Source organism: Schistocerca piceifrons, chromosome 5 (genome assembly GCF_021461385.2).
Source record: "Schistocerca piceifrons isolate TAMUIC-IGC-003096 chromosome 5, iqSchPice1.1, whole genome shotgun sequence".
NCBI classification, from domain to species: Eukaryota; Metazoa; Arthropoda; class Insecta; order Orthoptera; family Acrididae; genus Schistocerca; species Schistocerca piceifrons.
Window position 1 is genome coordinate 649,620,174 of NC_060142.1, and position 6,864 is coordinate 649,627,037.

At 45.6% G+C, this 6,864-nt stretch overlaps 1 pseudogene; it reads left to right on the forward strand.

Annotated features, from left to right (window-relative positions):
* The first annotated feature begins 1,775 nt into the window (after nt 1–1,775).
* On the forward strand, nt 1,776–1,893 carry LOC124799374 (annotated as a pseudogene).
* Nucleotides 1,894–6,864: the final 4,971 nt, after the last annotated feature.

Consider the following 6,864-nt stretch of genomic DNA (forward strand, 5'->3'; position numbering starts at 1 on the left):
TATTAACGATATAGGAGACAATCAGAGTAGCTGTCTTAGATTTTTTGCAGATGATGCTGCCATTTACTGTCTTGTAAAGTCATTAGATGATCAAAACGACTTCCAAAATGATTTAGATAAGATATCTGTATGGTGCGAAAAGTGGCAATTGACCCACAATAAAGAAAAGTGTTAAGTTATTCACGTGAATACTAAAAGAAATCAGCTAAATTTCGATTACGCGACAAGTCACACAAATCTGAAGGCTGTAAATTCAGCTAAATACTTAGGGATTACAATTACAAATAACCCTAACTGGAACGATCACATAGATAGTATTGTGGGTAGAGCAAACCAAAGACTGCGATTCATTGGCAGAACACTTAGAAGGTGCAACGGGTCTACCAAAGAGACTGCTTACACTACGCTTGTCAGCCCTATTCTGGAGTACTGCTGTGCGGTGTGGTATCCGCATCATGTGGGACTTACGGATGACATCGAAAAAGTACAAAGAAGGGCAGGTCGTTTTGTATTATCGCGAAATAGTGGAGATAGTGTCACAGACATGATACGTGAATTGGAGTGGCAATCATTAAAACAAAGGCGTTTTTCGTTGCGACGGGATCTTCTTATGAAATTTCAATCACTAGTTTTCACTTCCGATTGCGAACACTTTCTGTTGCCACCCACCTACATAGGGATAAATGATCATCACGATAAAATAAGAGAAATCAGGGCTCACACAGAAAAATTTAAGTGCTCGTTTTTCCCGCGTGCCGTTCGAGAGTGGAACAGTAGAGAGGCAGCTTGAAGGTGGTTCATTGAACCCTCTGCCAGGCACTTTATTGTGAATAGCAGAGTAATAACGTAGATGCAGAATGATGAGTTTCGCCTGTGGTAGGCATGTTCAGATTACAGAAACTGGTCACTGCTCATGGCGTCCTTAAAAATGATTACACGTGGTGAATATATCGGCAAAATACATCTGGGATATCAAGAAGTCGAAAATTACCGATGCCTGTAAGCAACCCGCTTGACATGCGTTGGGAATTTTCAACTTTTCGATATCCCAGTCGTCTTTTGCCTATGTATTCCGATACGATTAATTTATTAACGCCGTGTGCCGTCATTATTTTCTGTAATCTGAAGATGCCTACCTCAGGCGAAACGCGTCATTGAAATTTGAAAACAAAAACCTGCGCAACAAAGACTGTATTTTTATCTCAAAATATTGCCTTTCTTGAAGTATTGGGAGATGTCTGAATTACACTGGCAAAAATTGTGTAGTCGTTTAAGGTGCCTTTGTAAACTTAAAGTTGACTACAATAGCCTGAGACAAGTCCGCTGATCGTTTCGGCCAAAGTCAGACACCTGTGAGACACCGCAGTCCAGCAGAACGGCGCCCTGCCAGAGGAGCGGGTGGCGCAGCTTCTGGCTGTGGTCGGCCGTGTAGTCGATGGGCATCTGGAAGCTGAGTGAGGCGAAGCTACCTGCGGAGCCGCCGCTGGCGGCGCATGCTTATAGAATTCCTATTGGCGGCGGATGTGTTTGCGGACCTAGTGCGGCATTCTCCACCGATGAAGCCGGTGGTGCGCGTGCTCCCTTGCTGCGTCACCTCCGCGCCGAGGGTGCGTCATTGCACATTGGTAAAGTCACGCGTGACGTCATTATGACGTGTACACGCCATATCGATGATGACAGAGGCCGCGTATCGACTTTTGTTATCGTTCGAGACGCTAAACTGTGGTAGCCATTTTAGCAGGCAAATTAAAGGAGCAGCTCATTACATATTCAGTGGCAACGGTCTTGCCGCAGTGGATACACCGGTTCCCGTCAGATCACCGAAGTTAAGCGCTGTCGGGCGTGGCCGGCACTTGGATGGGTGACCATACGGGCGACCATGCGCTGTAGCCGTTTTTCGGGGTGCGCTCAGCCTCGTGATGCCAATTGAGGAGCTACTGGACCGAACATTAGCGGCTCCGGTCACAGAAAACCTTCGCAACGACCGGGAGAGCGATGTGATGACCACACGCCCCTCCTATCCGCATTCTCAGCTGAGGATTACACGGCGGTCGGATGGTCCCGATCGGCCACTTGTGGCCTGAAGACAGAGTGCTTCATTACACTTTCAATTGGTATATTCACTACAATTTTGGTAGTTATTGATGTCTTTATTTTCTTTGAAAGTGCGAACCTGCCAACATTTAGAAAAAATCGAGCTGACAATGCGATTTGAAAGTGGTAAATCTGGAACCAGAAATATCGTGCTGAGTGGCTCAGTCAGTTAAATGCAAGTATGCGAATACAGAGATCCTGTCTTCGAAACTGCTGAGAGTAAATTTATTCCTTATTTTTTATTTTTTTAATGCGAAAATTACGGCCAAGTACCAGCGTCTTATGGAGTCCACGTTAAACTTAATCCAAGTAGGGAATTACCTTCAGAAGTAACTCAGCTGTTACAAATAAAGACTGAAATGTCTAACGGCAAAACATAACGTCCATATTGTCGACCTGTGACACATATCATATCCGTAAAATGCGGAATTTTTGCAACATTACGCATGACAATGCTATAAGCTCAGAGCACTACTAATAATAATGTATCTAAGAAAAGTAGTCTGCCGTTACACATGAAACAGAGCATGCCAAAGATTATCTTCCCAGTTAGTTTAATTTTTTGGATCATACAACTGTTCAATCCAGTATTCGTCATCATTTGGTAACTGCAATGAAAGTACTCCTGCAGATTTTAAAATGTGGTTAAAGAAGTGCCACAAGAGTACTGTTAACAAAACTTAGCATTTTACTGATAGAAAGAAACATTGGCAAGTATGTCATCTCAGTACAGTCACTCGTAACTGGTATTTGGGAAAAAAGGCTCTTTGGTCCCCTATTTTCAGCAAAAACGCTGTACCTGTCAGATGTACAAAAACGAAATGAGAAATTAAATTTTGCATTAGATGTGACTAATGACTTGCCTGAAGTCTCATGGTAAATGAGTCATACTGTCTCCAGTCTCACTCCCTGGTTAAATTGAAAATCTCAAAATTCTCTTTGCAAGTCGATTCAATAAACCTTACCAATAAAATGTGACAACTTTAGACATAGTAATGCAGTTCTTCAATGATATTTGTAATTGACTGACAATATGAGGGATATGCTTTGGCTTTAGACATTTCAGTCTTCAACAACTGAATCATTTCTGAAAGTAATTCCCTACTTTCGTCGAGTTTAGCATGGAGTCCGTACGCTGCTGCTACTAGGCGGAAATTTTGCCATAAGAAATTGTTTCTCAGTAGTTTTTAACACGGGATCTCTCTCATGATAATGATGATGATGTTTGGTTTCTGGGCCGCGTTCATCAGCGCCCGTATAAAGTCACAATTTTTACACAGTCCATTTTCTTTCCACAATCCAATCTAGTCACTCTCACAAATAATGATGATGGTTAAATGACGAGTAAAACACAAACATCAAGTCCCCCGGCAGAGAAAAGATCTTTGTCGTCATATAACTTCAATTTCCTGATTTTTTTTCTACCAATCTTTTTCTTACTATCCCACAAAATCATGGACAAAAATGACTAGCTTAGAATGAAATGACATAAATAAGGAGACAGCTAATTCCAGTTATCAATTACAGCTTTCATAGAATATGAAATGATATTCAATCTTTAACAGTAGTACGTGGAAACAACCTGAATAACTTTCTCCATTCGAGAGGCATATTCACCCTCACCTTCAACTGATGACAGTTCAGGTTTCACATTTTCTTGTTTTACATCCTGAGGTTCCTCTTCATCAATGTGCAGACTCAACTTAATCATTCAGTAATCCCTAATACACTCCTGGAAATTGAAATAAGAACACCGTGAATTCAGTGTCCCAGGAAGGGGAAACTTTATTGACTCATTCCTGGGGTCAGATACATCACATGATCACACTGACAGAACCACAGGCACATAGACACAGGCAACAGAGCATGCACAATGTCGGCACTAGTACAGTGTATATCCACCTTTCGCAGCAATGCAGGCTGCTATTCTCCCATGGAGACGATCGTAGAGATGCTGGATGTAGTCCTGTGGAACGGCTTGCCATGCCATTTCCACCTGGCGCCTCAGTTGGACCAGCGTTCGTGCTGGACGTGCAGACCGCGTGAGACGACGCTTCATCCAGTCCCAAACATGCTCAATGGGGGACAGATCCGGAGATCTTGCTGGCCAGGGTAGTTGACTTACACCTTCTAGAGCACGTTGGGTGGCACGGGATACATGCGGACGTGCATTGTCCTGTTGGAACAGCAAGTTCCCTTGCCGGTCTAGGAATGGTAGAACGATGGGTTCGATGACGGTTTGGATGTACCGTGCACTATTCAGTGTCCCCTCGACGATCACCAGTGGTGTACGGCCAGTGTAGGAGATCGCTCCCCACACCATGATGCCGGGTGTTGGCCCTGTGTGCCTCGGTCGTATGCAGTCCTGATTGTGGCGCTCACCTGCACGGCGCCAAACACGCATACGACCATCATTGGCACCAAGGCAGAAGCGACTCTCATCGCTGAAGACGACACGTCTCCATTCGTCCCTCCATTCACGCCTGTCGCGACACCACTGGAGGCGGGCTGCACGATGTTGGGGCGTGAGCGGAAGACGGCCTAACGGTGTGCGGGACCGTAGCCCAGCTTCATGGAGACGGTTGCGAATGGTCCTCGCCGATACCCCAGGAGCAACAGTGTCCCTAATTTGCTGGGAAGTGGCGGTGCGGTCCCCTACGGCACTGCGTAGGATCCTACGGTCTTGGCGTGCATCCGTGCGTCGCTGCGGTCCGGTCCCAGGTCGACGGGCACGTGCACCTTCCGCCGACCACTGGCTACAACATCGATGTACTGTGGAGACCTCACGCCCCACGTGTTGAGCAATTCGGCGGTACGTCCACCCGGCCTCCCGCATGCCCACTATACGCCCTCGCTCAAAGTCCGTCAACTGCACATACGGTTCACGTCCACGCTGTCGCGGCATGCTACCAGTGTTAAAGACTGCGATGGAGCTCCGTATGCCACGGCAAACTGGCTGACACTGACGGCGGCGGTGCACAAATGCTGCGCAGCTAGCGCCATTCGACGGCCAACACCGCGGTTCCTGGTGTGTCCGCTGTGCCGTGCGTGTGATCATTGCTTGTACAGCCCTCTCGCAGTGTCCGGGACAAGTATGGTGGGTCTGACACACCGGTGTCAATGTGTTCTTTTTTCCATTTCCAGGAGTGTATATGCTTCTTAGTCTTCTGCAGAATAAATTGTAGGGACTGAAGAGCAGTACCAAACAGCAACATCGCAAGTCCTTCAGCGCCTTGATATTTTTGTCAGTATCAGTCTTCTAGAAGGATCCTTAGGGAGCTGAAGACCTTCCTTTGTAACAGACAGTAGATATTTGCAGACATTTTCTTGTATCTACTGAACTACTGATTTATTTTCTGTGTGTGACTTGTTGGGGGGGGGGGGGGGAGGAGGGAGGGAGGGGGCTAGCATCGGTAAGGAGCTGCAGAAGTGATAAGGCCTCTCTGAGGCACCGCTAGTGCTTCGTGATCCAACCCACCCCTCTCCACGACAAATTCACGAGTTCCTAACCTACACCCGAACTTCTTTCATTTCCAGGTTTACCAGTTACAAACCACATTGTCAGCTCGTATTTTCTTTTTTTTTTAAAAAAATGAAGTTGGAAGGTTCAAGCTTTCGAAGAAAGTAAAGACATCCATAACTTCCAAAATTACAGTGAGTGTACCAGCTGAAAATATAAAGAGCTGCCGCTCTAATTCGTCTGCAAAAATGGCTACCACAGCTTAGCTTCTCGAACGATAAAGAAAGTCGATACGTGGCCTCTATTTGTGATGGTAAAATTAAATTCAAATTGCAGTGTCTAAAGATTTTCATTTACCTAAACAGTATCGGGCAAAAATCGACAGACAAAATGATCGATCTTGTAGAAAATATCAAGTGTTAAGGAAACCTTTATAACTGAGTCGAAATCTAAAAACTGTGATAAATGTTTGCAAGGAGAGAGTATTTTGTGAAAAATTAAAAATTTTATGAAAAATAAAATATAGTGTAACTGGATAACCTCTTTTGATGCTAGGCAATTGTCAGGTTGAGCATTACTGCAAAGGGCATTTGATTCTAAAGCATTATGTCAGGGTGAAAAACACTAAATAAATTACTTTTTCTCTCTTAAGAACATGTGGGCCGGGTGGGTTCGTCCTTGGCTGGGGTATGAGGTAGAACGAAACAGCATTTTTACATAAGATAACTTTTATTGAAAGTTTTGTACAATGGTTTCCTTACTGGATTTTTCTGGCTGGGAGAGCGGCAGCTGTGTCGTTTCTGAAGCCTTCTGCTACGTGAGCGGCGGCAACTGATTACGCCTGGTGGTGTGTATCTCACGTCGCTGTTTCGCCCAGTTGACTGGAGACACACATCATGAGGTGGCCCGATTAATTATTGAGAACGAAGTAGTGAATCGGATGGTGATACCTTGTATGTGGCGTCCCAGTGTTTCTCTTCTCTATGCGGCCGCATGTCTCAGTGTTGTGCGTCAGACAGCAGAGCGGCGTGGCAGGGGAAGGTCAGTCTCCTGGACTCGAACAACGGACTCCAGCTTGCCAGTCTTCGGCTGTCAGATCTTCACCACCAGCTCACAGGTGACTGCTGATGTGAGGCCGTCTGCTTCCTATCCTCACGAGTCACCCAGGTACGTCTTCAAATACCCTCTAATTTCTGTCTTCTGGAGGCGAGGCTGCTGTTTGCTATTCCATTACAGCGGCAGACTTGGTGCTTCTGTGTACGATGCAGTCTCATCCTGCATGGCGGTCTTCAGCACCGCCTGACTGACTG